Source organism: Lagopus leucura, unplaced genomic scaffold (genome assembly GCF_019238085.1).
Source record: "Lagopus leucura isolate 7727_CA_CO unplaced genomic scaffold, USGS_WTPT01 Super-Scaffold_100001, whole genome shotgun sequence".
NCBI lineage: Eukaryota > Metazoa > Chordata > Aves > Galliformes > Phasianidae > Lagopus > Lagopus leucura.
In genome coordinates, this window is record NW_024962262.1 from 80931308 (window position 1) to 80945358 (window position 14051).

The 14051-nt window shown below is 38.8% G+C and overlaps 1 protein-coding gene across 6 annotated transcripts in view; it reads left to right on the forward strand.

Annotated features, from left to right (window-relative positions):
- NRIP1 (nuclear receptor interacting protein 1) overlaps nt 1-14051 on the forward strand; it is a 69513-nt gene that overhangs the window by 17098 nt on the left and 38364 nt on the right. Inside the window, exon 1 of one of the 6 annotated variants that reach the window (XM_042867438.1) lies at nt 1242-1286. The exons of the other annotated variants lie outside the window; for them this stretch is intronic. The gene's annotated coding sequence lies outside the window, so the exon portion shown is untranslated. Of the gene's footprint in view, nt 1-1241; nt 1287-14051 lie in introns of those variants that run through there. 6 annotated transcript variants of the gene reach the window in all.

Here is a 14051-nt window from a genome sequence, read left to right on the forward strand (position 1 = left end):
TTTTGAATGACACTGGGAAGATTTTTAGAACATGATCCTTGACACAAACAGTTTTGAGCCAAATATGGAAATGTAAATAATGAAGCAAACTTAGACTGTTAAATACATATGCTGGATAAGCAGCTTGTATTTAAAGGATGGTCTTTTTGTCTTACTGAGCTGCCAGTAGTCCATAGGACTGCGTGTGCTGTAATTGCCAAGTACTAATTGCTTGACTAATAAATTACTTCCTTCAAATACTGCTTTTTCTTGGAGAAGTATGTGTTAACACCTATATTCTTAAGATTTTGAATAAAATAATACAGATGTTGTTGTATTTGCTGTGGACTTCAAATTTTTCATCTCTTTGGGTCTACATGTAATTATCAGGCTGCATGCTAACTACTAGCTTAGCATCTGTTGCTTGAGCTATTATATCACAGTGCTGGGAAGAAGATTTGTAACAGTGTAAATGGATGCTTAACCCATATTGGGTTTGCAAAGACCTCTGCAAACTACAGTCAGGGTTTAATATAGTTATTTACAGTACTGAGTATTTTTTCTGTCACTTGAACGTGTTCTTAAAAACTGCAGAATATTGATTCAGCACTGTTCAAATGCAAACCATCATATTGATTCTGATTTGGAAACCTGCTATGAGTTACAGAGTACAATTTTGTATTTTAATCTTTTATAAAGAAAAAAATAAGGTTTGTTCCTTTTTTTTCCTCTCTCCTTTTTAAAAACCTGTCTTAAGCTGTATGAATATATAAGGTGAACTGCTTGGGTGTTTCTGTTAAAGCAGTAGCTTAAAAATGTGTTAATGGCAGGGGCTTATGGAGTTCTTTTTCTTCTTTACACAAACTTGTTATGGACATCAACATTTTCTTTCTCTTCTGTAAGTAATATTTTGGAAATAATTGGAAGAATACATGGAAGGAGATTTTTTTAATACGAAGGTGGTTCCAGTATCAGACCTTCTTGCCATTAGCCATCAGTTAACTCAAACTATGCATTTGAATTAGCTTTGCTTGTTTGTATTAGTATGGTGTATTCTTAAAATTACTGCTGTTCCTAATCAATCTTCCCTTAAAGACCATAAGAACAACATGATCTGAGAACTCTCTGGTATCAGATGAATGTTTCAGGCTTTTAAACACACTTTCTCTTATTAATAATTTAGAGTGACCTGGTCTTGTTCTTCTGTCAGTACAAAGATGACTTGCTTTTTCTGGTCATCTTTCCAGTTGGACATAACACAAGTACATGGAGACAGAAGTAACAGCAAATGGAGGTGTTATCTAGAGGTGAGTGATGCTGGATGACTAGCAGTGCAGATGTTTCACGCAGGCTCTTTATAAGTGTTCTATAACTTGCTGTTTTGGGGGCATTTACATCAGCAGTCTCTCAGCCTTCTGCATCAAGACAAAAACAAAACAAAAGCATCTACTTGAGGGGGGTTCCATTTCAGAGAAATAAACTCCCTGTAACCCTGCATGAAGCTACAGGGTAGCCTGTTCTTGAGGCTGCACTTGACTGCTGCTGTGAAACTTCTGTTTTAGAAGTAGGCAGCTGCCTGTCTGGAAGGAGAACACAGGTGACAGGAAAACATTTGGGCAGTTCTTCAGCAGCTGCATTGGCTTTCTTTGGTCTTCTGGGTGCAATTCAGGGTTTTGGCCTTGGTTGCTTTTTGGCCATAATGTGACTTGACCACTGGCTGGGAGGCTGCCTACTTTTTTGATCCAACATAGCAATTAATGTCAACTGGGATACTTGACCTAGATCATCCTAGGTTTTAATGTCAAGTAGCCATTGGCAGGAAGTTCTCTTAGAAGGACTTGTGACTGTGGAATGTGTTCCCAACTTGGTCTGATGGAATCAGTATGCTGAGGGTGCTCAGTGCCAGGCATATCATATTTCTTTGCCTGTGGAGAGGAGGGATGGTTCAGTGCTTCTCTTGTCTTCCAGTGAAGAAAGACAAGTTCATCCTGAGTGGCTACACTGAGACTTTTCACTTGAACCATATAGGAAGACACATGAAGTATATTTCAGAGAAACCCAGCATTCTTATGTATATTCATGAAAGGGCTTTTTTTCGTGAATTTTGTTCAGTGTTTTGCGTGGAAGCAAAAGTTGCTTCCTCAGTGAACAGATTAAATGTATGGTAACTTAAATTTAGATACATGCTGCTTTTTCTTCAGCTTTGTAGAAGACGCTACAGTTTGCTGCCAGTCACAGAAAGCTTCCTTCCTGCTGGGAAGGGAGATTGGTCAAAGCATTAGAACCATCACCAAATTCCTTAAGCTTAAAGTACCTTCCTTCCCGAGCCTCACTACTGTATGGACAGTAATTGGTCCACCTTGTTCTCTGAGAGGCTGTTTGATGCTTATTAATAGCTGTGCAGTTTCTAAAGCAGTAGATCAGTGTAATGAAGAAAAACATTAAGGAACAAGAGTAATTTTGAGAAGGGCTGGGTGTCTTATATGGCAACTACCATGCCAAAATATGACTGAGTTCTTGGATTATAAATGTATTGGTACCTTCGGTCTGGAAAAATTCAGTTCTCATAGAATTAGAGTGAAACACGGGGCAAACACTCTATAGCTGATCAAGATAATAGTGATTCTAAAGGAATTATAGAGATGTAAAGGAGATAAATTTGGCATTAAAACCTTGAGTTCAAGGAGCTGGAACCAATTTTTAATAGTATAACTATGCTGTACCTCATTATATTCAGGTGAGAGATTGTGTAGTCTTATGGGCCAATAGAATTGAACTTGAATGTCCGCTTCAGACATGATAGGAAAAAATCTGACCAGGTTGTATGTGTGTGGTTTTTGTTGTTTTCTATCTTTTTTCCACTCTGGTTTCTAGAAAGTTTCTGGAACAGTGTTTAGGAGAAGAAAGGGGAGGAATCATAAAATGTTCTAGGTTGGAAGGGACCTTAAAGATCATCTACTTCCAGCCTCCCTGCTGTGGGTAGGGTTGCTGCCAACTAGATGATGTTGTCCAGGGCCTCATCCAACCTGTCCTCCTGGAAAGAGACATCCAAAACTTCTCTGGGCAGCAGACCTTTTCCAGTACCTCACCACTTTCTGAGTAAAGAAATTCTTCCTAACATCTAACCTAAATTTCCTCTATTTTTGTTGAAAGCCATTTTCTCCTGTTCTCTATGTCAAACTGTGTAAAAAGTCAGTCTTCATCCTGTTTGTAAGCTTCCCTCAAGCAGTGGAAGCCTGTAATGAGGTCTCACCAGAGCCTTTTCCAGTCTAAACAAGCACAGCTCCAGCCCTCCAGTCATCCTTGTGGCCCTTCTTGGGACCCACCCCATGTCTTCCTTGTGTTGGGGGTCCCAAGCCTGAATGCAGTACTCCAGATGGGGCCTCACTAGGGCAGAATAGAGGAGGATGAGCACATCTTTTTCCTAGCTGTCCAACCCACTTTTAATGCAGCCCAGGATACAATTTCCCTTACACGCTACAAGTGCACGCTGCTGGCTCGTGTTCATCTTCTTGTCTACCAGGACTCCTAAGTCCTTCTTGACAGGGCTGCTCTCAGTAAGTTCTTCCAGTCTGTACTCATATCTGGGGGCACCTTGACCCAAGCGCAGCACCTTGCCCTTGGCTATGTTATACCTCCTTAGGTTCCTGTGGGACCACTTTTCAAGCTTGTCTGGGTCATTCTGGATAGCAGTCCTTCATTCTATTATATCTGCTGTACCATTTAGATTAGTGTTATCTGCAGACTTGCTGAGTGTGCACTCAGTCCCGCTTTAACATCTTTATCAGTGATATAGAAAGCGTACCAGTCCCAGAACTGACTGCTTGTGAGTGACTTCTGCCTGGACATAGAACCAGTGACCACAACCCTCTGTCTGTAATCATCCAATCAATTCTTCGTCCACCAAACAGTCTAACCTTCTAATCCATATCTTTCCAATGTAGAAATAAGGATGTGGTGCAGGCGTGTCAAATGCCTTGCTCAAGTCCGAGTAGATAATATCAATTGCCCTTTCTTTGTCCACCGATGCTGTCTCTCTGTCATAGAAGGCACCGTGCTGGTCAGATGCAGTCTGCTGTTGGTGAAGCTGTGCTGACTGTCTCAGATCATCTCATCTCATGTGTGCCTTACTGTATTTTCCAGCCTGGTTTCTAGAAAGTTTGCTCCATGATGTGAATAAAAGAAATTAGAAATTCAGAAATAAACTTTTTTCTTTTCTAGAAAAGAGTAGGAGGTCGAGAAGTAGAATTAGAGAAAATATTCATAGTTGTAGTTCTCGATGATCCAAATAAATGTGAGGGGTGTATAAGAAAAGCTAACTTGTAATGCAAATGGTCAAATTGTTCAGGTGGCTTGATCCAAAATCCACTGAATATTTGATGTTTTCTATGGATTTTTAAATGATTCTTTAAAAAAAAAAAAAGTAGAACAAAAGTCCTCTCTTCAGTCATTTTCTTTAAATAAGAAAACTAAAAGGAGATGGACCAGAAGAAATTATAAATAAACATACTAATTAATGTCATGCAAGTAAAAGCATTTACAGAGGACTGGTGTTACTTGCTAAATGGTGCTCACTGTATTGAGTGGAGAGCTGTGACAATTTACATAATTTGTTCCTGATTCCTAAATGGAAATGGAGGTAATTATGGTGAGATTTGGACCTACCATGGGGCTTACCTCTACTATCTTAAAGATATCTGTATTTGGAGAGGAGAGTTGTGGAGAAGACCCTACCTACATTTAGTGGAAAGGAATGGGAACTGTGTAGGACTTAACAGGCAGCAGGCAGAAGTGGGAACTTGTGGGGTGTGATTCATTTGACCTCCTTTAGCTACATCCTGTAGGATGAGTTAGGTAGAAGAGTCTGAACCTGTTCAGATACTGACACCTACACTGTAAACATCTTTATTTGGTTGAGTGAATTCTGGCTTGGCGTCCACATCTGAGAATGGAAGGACGAGGATGCTCTGTTATTACAGCTTGTGGTTAAGTGTCAAATGCCCTCCATTCTAGTTGAGTAAAGACTCAACGCCTTTTTTGAATGGAAGCTGGTGTTCTGAAGCCTCCAGAGATCTATCCAGGTAGGTCTGAAATTCATGCTGAAACACTTCAAGAGCGCTGTGCTGTTCCTTCAGTTTTCCCAGGAAGGGTAGCGGGGCAGTAGAAGCAAGCATGCTCCTCTTGAGTTGATGTGTATGGACACCAGCAGTGGATTTTGCTACGGGATTGGGTTTTGTAGAATAACTGGCTTGAAATGAGCACATATGGTTTGCACAGCTCTGGAGCAGGAAACAGCTTCCAAGAGCTGGAAGTTGCAACCTGTTGAAGGGTCGTCATCTAGCAGCAACTGATTTATAAGTCCATGTGCATAGGTGTGTTGGGTGGTCAGACTGTAAGCTCTACAGGAGCATTATTACTTGAGATTACTTGAGAGTAGAGCGTATCTGCTAGTGACGAGCTTAGAATTTACCTGTAAGTTGCCAAGCATGTTTGGTGGGCCATGAAATTAAATGACTTATTTGTTTCCTAGGTGAATGTAGTGTTGCACTGTATGTTTAAATAGGGCTCCGTAAAGCACAATAACTCCTGTTATGCTGTTGATGGAAATGGGTAATTTGACTCAAGTTTTGGTCTATAAGCAATATGCAGATGTTACACTTCTGTCACTTGTTACTATCATGTCTATGCAAATCTGCTTCTGTAACTTCAGGGCTTTTGAGATTCTTGTTTGTTATTGTGCTGCTGAGTACCTAATCTTTATTTTACTTGCAAACTGTATTTATTTTTTATCTTGAATTTTACCACACTTCATCTGAAATACCAGCGTATTATATGGCTGCTACAGTATTATTTCTCTGGGTACGCAATATAATGGATGCCTCTGGGACTGTTTTGGAAAAAAAAACAAACCAAACCAAAACAAAAAAAACCCTGAAATAAACAACAGATCTTCAATCCTCTGTGTTTGTGAAATATATTCAAGCTAAATTTTTCAGGCAATTTTTGGCAGGGAAGTAAAATCAAAACAATTGTTTTCATTCAAGTTTTATTAAAATTCAGTGCAGTGGGGTAATCCTTTGGGAAAAAGAGCATTAATGTTAGCATTAGGACTTCTATGAATGATTTTACTCCAGTATGTTTTAAAAGGTAGCTTTGTTGTTTGCATTAAAAATGAAGAGACTCAGATCATTCTAATTATTACACCTATTTTCTTGGAGTGCTTATTGTCTTTGTATACGTCCATCTTATAATGTATGCATCTGGTAATGAAAATAATAATTAAATTCTTTCACAATGAAACTGGCTGGGGGAAGGGTGGGGATAGAGAAAGCTCAAGTAATACTAGCAGGCAGATTCATACCCAGTAAAGCCAGCCAATTCACTAATAAGGCTGACTCTTCACCTGATGTATTTTGAAGCCTAAAGTTACATTTTCAGTTGGTGGTTCTCATTTTCTAATCAGTGCTCTGTATTTTGGAGCATGTTTTTTTTTTTGTCTGTTTTCTGCCCACCTCCCTGCAACTCCTTCCTGCCACTCCTCCCTCCCTCATGTCTTCTGTCCCATGTTCGTGTTTGCTTTCTGACCTTTAGCTACCAAGGAGTCTCTCTTGTATTGGGGCTGTAAGCAATCCTGACTTGAGGCTGGTTGAAGATGCTTCTGCTGAAGAGCTTGGAGAGGTCAGAGGAAGTGGCTCTTTTACTCCAGAAAGTGCACAGGGTGGTGAGCTGTGTTGTGGGACAGAAATCTGATCAAGTCTTTCGGTGCTGGGAAAGATGGGGATGTTATCTAGAGCTGGGTAGCAGAATCAGTGTGATGTGGATTGTGATCTTGCTGTTTGGCTGAGGGTGTACATGCTGACTGAAATGTGGGAAATAATGCAACAATCATCTTACAGCGTGGTTGATACAAAATATTTGGATTAAACCTGATTTTTTTTTTTTTTTTTTAATTCCTTAATCTACCTGTTCTTCATTTTGCTCCTGCTTCCGTTTTCACTTGTTTGGAATGATGTCGTTTCTTCCTGTTCTTTTGGTATAATTTTTTTTCTGGATCTTTGCCTTATCTTTTAAACCTGTTACTTCTTGTTTTGCCTGTGTTTGTACGACTTGACCTAACAGTAATCGCGAACGTTACTTTCAGGGCGCATTCAGCCAGGTCTGGAGTTTAAATTTAAATTGATTGTGGCAATATCAACTGTTCTCAGAGTTTAGAACAAACTTCTGACACTGCCCAAGCTCAGCATAGCTCTTGAGGACTTACAGTCCTCAATTCATGTTGTTTTATAGGCCCAAATGAAATCTGAAATAGTGTCGCAGTTTTGAACTGTGTAACAATTCCACTTGTGTAACCGTGGGGAGGAGAAAGGAGATGGAACAGCTATCTGTCTGTCTGTCACAGACCTGGCTGGGCTTGTGGGTTTCAGCTGTACAGGGCGCTGTAAGACTGGGGAGTGCCCTTTCTTGGAGGCTTTGCCATGGAAGTCATGTCTGGATCCCTGTGTAGCCTGTGTGCATGTATAAAAAGTGATTTGGGAGAAGGCTGTCTGAGCGCTGCGCACTTGGTTTAATTCTTGATGTGGTGTTGGATTCTTTTTTTTTGAGATTAATCATTGTGTTGTTTTAATAAAATGTATGCACAACCTACTTTATTAAAAAGCAAATGGTGTACAGTATTAAAGACCTCAAAGATGCACTGAAAAGATGGCATGTCATGTTAAAGTTCCCTGTTTTTGAAGCTGCTGCTTTGTTGTTAATTTGGGAACTAATTTTGGTCTTTCCTGAGCTCAATTAAACATTTGCTTCAGTCACCACTTGTAGTGGCTTATTCCATTACCTGTAGCATTAAATACTTTGGCAAGACAATTTCTTGTATTTTCAATTACTTGCTTTATATAACTCAGACAACCTGTGAGTCTTCTCAGTGTCCTCTTTTCTGATGAGAAACAAACCTGAATCTTTTGACCTCCTCTTAGGAGCTTCTGAGGTCATGTATCATGGTTTTTACCTATTGCCACTTGTTTTCTCCTTCAGATCACAAAATGAGAACTTGGAATTTTCTCTGCCTTGTACCACAAAAATCTGTATCCCTGAGGACTTGGTGGTGGTGGTGTTTGTTTGTTTGTTTTTTGGACAGAACAAACCCTAATGTATCTGTAACGTTTGAAAAGCCAAGTTCAGCAAGGCAAAATCAGAGGGGTTGCACCTGTGTTTGCCTTCCACAAAAATTCTGCTATGGGAGGCAGCATGTTTCTGGCACATGAGGCTCTCTGTAAATACATCAAGCTACGTTCTGGCAAAAACTTTTTTTTTTTTTCTGAAGTGAGTCATATTTTGAGTATAAGTAGAAGACTGTCTATTCAGTGTGAAGACCACATTTAATTAAACTTCTGTGGATGTAAACAAAGTAGTAAACAATGTGCTGCAAATGTTAAGATATGAATTACAGTGGAGCTTTGCTTAATGCACCAAAACACTTAATATTGGAGTATGATCCTTCTGAGCCTGCTTGACATATAGCCTTGAACTGGAGATAACCACTGTGGGATGATGCATAAACTTTAAGGATTTAAATAATTCCTTTGCACAGTGGTGTGGCTTTGTTTGTTGTAAACTGCAACAGTAATGTGACTTGTTGATCGCATTTCCTGGGGAGGATAACTTGCTGCAAGTACTCAGGGGTGTTACTGTATGTACCATCTGATTAAAGGGGAAAAAATAATTTTGGAGGACACTAGTGAGCTCAACCTTGATAGGTTATAAGCTTTACCTGTTAAAAACCTTATTTTACTTTTAAGTATGGAAATGTTTGGTCCCACATGCTTTCTTTCAATAAACTGGGGGAAGAGAACAGAAGCAGAGGACAAGATATGCTTGTGCAGGCTTTTTGCAATTGATGAAGGAGAAAGAAGTCACCCACTTCTATTGTGTTTTGTTACTGTATGCCAATACACCCAGCAACCAGATTTCAAATACTTTTAGGTTGGTGCTGTGCTTTTAGTGAGCCCATACAGGCTCTACCACTGAATCTTTTACCGCCTGTCTGATGGGGGACCTTAAGTGCATATGGAAAGGTGAAAACTAATCAGAGATTTTGGCTTCTTACAGTGTTTCTTGTGGGAGTTGGTAGTGTGGCCTCTATAATGCTTGCCTGTTAACATAATCAGTAATTCTGTGCTGGAGAGTGATGTTATGTGATATATGTCATGCTGGGGGCTGTTAGAAAGTATGGCTTTATAAGTTGCTCACATCTAAAGTGAAGCAGGAAATAAATCTTGAAGCAAGCAGCAGAGGAAAGTTTTCTTGATGGGTGGATTAAAGGATTTTGTAGGTAATCTTAACCATTATGAAAGACTAGTAAATCCTGTTTGCAATGTGGGTCTGTAACTTTTTATGAGTAATTAGTCAAGTTTAAGGATACATTTGTTGTGGGTTTTTTGTTTGTTCAGTTTGGTTTTGTTTGTTTTCCCCCGCATCACTGATACTCAGGCTTTCAGAGCAAATTCTTGCAGGACATCTGGTACAGTTCATTCTAAAGGAAACATTGGGCAAAAGTTTTAAGTCAGTGAACACAATCAAATTGCTTTGTCCCAGAAGCACCCTTCATTCATCTTGAAATGATGTCTTTTCTCCTTGAGTTCACTGCTCCCTAATGAATGGGAAGATCTTAGTATTTCCTGTGATGATTGTTTGTAGACGATTTTCCTTCTTGGTCATTAATTTTCTCTTGAATTTATGGACTTAGCTTTGCAAGTTTTACTTGTCCCTTACCTTTCCCCTAGTAAGTAATCAATCCACTGGCTCAACACTAGTTAAAGTGGATAGATTTCTTCTGCTCAGGTTTAGATGATACTGTTTTCTGTACTTATTGATCTGTATTTTTGTTGTAAGGCTTGGTAGAGAAGAGAATTTCATACACTAAATCATTTTTCTGTATTTTAAATTTTGAAGTCTTTTGATTTAAAACATGGTAAAACCATAACTAGAAGTTTGCATGAATGTCATTAGCAATCCTGGTCCTGTTTCAGGAAAGATTGCTTGCTTCTTTTTCAATGGGGCAAAAACAATGGAATGCTTCTGCTTGTGCTTACAACAAAGAAAAATCTACTGAAGAGCTTACAGTGACCTGGTTGAAATAGTCAGAACTGTGGCAAAACCAGTTCTACAGCATCAGGTTGTTGATTTATTTTTTTTTTCTTTTTCCATTTTGAAAGAATCAAAGATAAATGTCTTGCACGTTAAGGAGATGAGTTATCATAAAAACATACATGGACAACATGGCAGCAGAGAGCATTAGTGTGCACACCCTGATGTGGTAGCAGCTAGCAGTCACTTGGTGAATGTTACTCAGTCAACGTGGAGAGTGCTCTTCATAGACTGTACCTGTTCTGAAAGGAATCCCACTGCCATCCTTGCTCCTGACACATGAGGCATTTAGTGCCAGGATTGGAGTGGAACTTGTTGATCTGGAGAATGAGTGCATGGTGCTCAAGGGAACAAAACCTGTTGCGGAGTGTCTGGACCACAGGCAGTGATGTCTGTAGATGCGTGGATCACTGCCTAAGGATGGGGAATATGTATGTTGTAATGAACATTGTTAGGAAATACAGCCACAATGACATAGGACTGGCTGTGTTAATAGATACGCTTGTTAATGTATGTGAACTTTGCTCCATGTGACAGCTACGTGAGTTATGGCATGGTAACTGAGGCCCTTTTTTTGGATAGAGTTGAGCCTGCAGGGTTTTCATGAAGCACGAGGATGGGAAATATGATGTGAGAGCAATTCTTCTAACCCTTGCCTGCTTTTTTAACTCATTCTCATACGTAGGTAGCCACATGGGAAGGTCTGCAGGCCAGGTCAATTTTTCCAGTGGATTGGATACGGTCTGCAAGCTACAGTTCAGGCTTTCCAGTTTGGTTTACAAAATAAGTTGAGGTTTTACTTGAGTTTTTGAGCTTGCTTTGAAGCGTACAGATTCTTGGTACAATTAAAGACAAGGTTCCATAAGGCTTTTGGAAGATCTTGCTTTCTTTTTCCATCATTATCTGTTTACTCCTCCTGCTTAGGGCAGGAGTAAGCTTTACTGCTTCCTTACGTTATTACATGCTTCTTGCAAGTGTTCAGGCTTTTACTTTATTATCCTTTGGAGACTCTTCCACAAAGAAATGAACCTTGATGTCATGTGGCAGTGAGCATGAATATTGCAGTGCCAAATTGCTCCTGCTGTGAGAAGCCTCACAAAAAGGGAATCAAGGGAAGGAAATTTTCCATGAGGTTCTTCTCTCAGATGTTTTGTCTGCACTCTGTATTCCAATGATGAATGTGGCAGATCAGAGGAGAGTGCTGCTTCATGAGTGTAGGAGGTCCTCGGGGAGAATCCAGGGAGTGTAACCACAATATAGAGCCACCTGTGCAGGTACACACTATGTAAATAATTTTTTTTTTGTGATGTTAGCCTTTTGTGGGCTACTGTAATGTTCAGTTTTGCTCTTGTGAGCTAATAAATTGGCTCTTCTACCTTTTTTTGTAATGGTTAATATTTCAGTGCTTTGCTTTATGCTTGTTACTGTTGCCCAATGTATTGTGAAGAGTAGGGATCTACGATTTTTCTGTCAATTCTCCCTAGTGTGGTTTTCCATTAACTATTGAAAGTTGAAATAACCTGTAGGAGGACATTTGATACTTATAACACTATTTTTATAAAGGATGTAAGCACAGTAAACAAAATATTCCATCTCCTTTGTTCTTTTAAATGTTAGTTTTCAACTTATGTTTTCCCAAGATGGCATCTTTTGCTCATCCATGATTTCTCAATAAATAATAGCTTTCATCTTTGTGCTGCACAAGTAATAATGTAACAATGCTTTTCCATTTCTGTGGTCTTCATGTAGATTTGTAATAATTCAAAGTGGTTTTTTTTGTTGTTGTTTTTTTTTTTTTTAGGAAAATAATTCTTTTCACAGCACTTTCATTTAGTAAATAAATCTATGGTTCTGTGTAGCTTTATGCCTCTTGAAGAGTGTGTTTCATGTCTATTTGGCATGCAGATGTATTGTTAGTCACCCATAACTGAAAATAATTGAAAAGTTACAAAGGTATTATACGTGTTTTGAAGTCTTTGGTGCATTTGAAAAGGAAAGAAAAAACTTCAGAAAGCTTCGTATTTTTGATTCTTTAAGTGAATTACCCCTGGGGGTTGTAGCACTCTTAGATAGTAAGAATTGGGGAAACTTGAATAGGCTGTTCCTTGTTTTGAAAACCTGGAGTTAATTTTGCAGTGTGCAGTACTTAACTGTGTCTTCTGAAAAAGTGGAAGATTTTAGTGTGGTCTGTTTTTTTTCCTGAGCTAGTAGCTCTGCAAACCTGCTGTAGTCTAAAATTTTGTGAAGAGTATGGAGCTGTCATTCATTTGTTGAGGCAGTGTGTTTTGTTTTAAGGATTATGTATGCTGTAACCCAAGCAAGGGACCTTCTTTCTAAAAAGATCAGTCTAGCCTTTCTCAGAGAGTGGGGAGTGGGGAAGTCCAGTAGGTATGCAGTAAAGTGAGATTCCCTGGCTGAGTGTAAGGTAAAGCAGCTAAAACCTAAATTAAGAATTTTGTAAAGTTAAAAAACAGAATAGTAAATGAATTCATCTTAGGTGGATTTTCTACATTTTTGCTAGCTGGAGAGCAGAAGCTTGAGTCACTGTATGACTTAGACATTTGTATCATTGGAAATGAAAATAAAATGTATTGGGAGAAGGAAATGCAGTTGGCAACTGAATACTCCGATGAACTTGGTAACCAGGAGCCACTGCTGGCTCACATTGGCTTCAGCTATTTTGTTGAACACCTGGCAACAGTATTGCAGTGTGATCATTGCTGCGGCTGTGCAAGTATGATTCATTCTTTTGTTGGGTTTATCTGGTTGTCAGCTTCTTACTCTTTTCTTAAAATGGTGTGGAGTACCAATAGGAGTATGCATGTCTAACACAGATGGACACGTGTGGCAATAAAGTGTATCATATACAAAAGAACATTTCCAGCCGCCCTTTTTGGGTTTTCATAACTGGATGTATTTTATGTAATTTTCACTTCTTAATATTTGAGACTTCCAAAGACAGAGGAGTATTTAAACAAGACTTTTTAAAGGTGTTTAATTTAGTGTGTCAGTGACAATAGAGAAACCATTATCTAAAAAACAGAATACAACTTTTCTTATCCTTTGTGATATTTCTTTAGCAATCAAGAGCTGATTTAAAAAAAAATAATAATAATCCTCACAATAATTAAAAAACAAAACAAAAAAAAACCACAACAAATAAAACAAAATGTCAATTCTGCTCCCTCTCCCACCTCCTCTATTCTACATAGTGAAGTGTAAGAAAGGAAAAATGGCAGAGAAGACTTGAGGAAATTAGCTGGGGTGGTGAAAGAGAAGGTCTGGGGACTGGGGTTTTGTTTTTAACTGTTAAGAAATGTACCATAGGCAAATGGTTATTTTGGGTGAAAGCTACTTTCCACCTTACTTCCCTTGCTTTTGGTTAGAAATTTAGAAAAGACTGTCAGAGCAGGGAGAGGAATTTGAGGACCTGATTCTTTACTGGTTGCCTTCAAAAACTAAGAGTGAGAAGTGTGGCCTAGAGTTTGAAGTTGTAGGAGTTTAACCTAATTTTATATTAGACCTTTCAGATATGGGTGGTGGCTGCAGAGACAGAAGGCTAAATTAGAACCTGTATTTAATAGGGTAGCCAAGTAATATTGTTCACAAACAACTGATACAGGCAACTTTAAAAAGTTGTTTTTTGTGGGTTTTGTTTTTTCTTTTTTTTTTTTTTTTTACTATTTAAAGATGTTTCCAGACATCACTTTGTTCTTGAATGCACTTAAAAAAAGAAATTAAAAATAAAAATCTTTCTCTGCAGACAGCCAAAAAGCTGTGCATGTGAATGCTAAAAATGACCTTGAGCTGGAGAACTCAAAGGTTGTTGGTGGTTTTGTACTGAATAAAATGAACTGGCACAGCAATGTGAAAAACCTGCACTGAAGTCCAGGTCCTTGATTTAGCAAAACGTATATACTGTATCTATT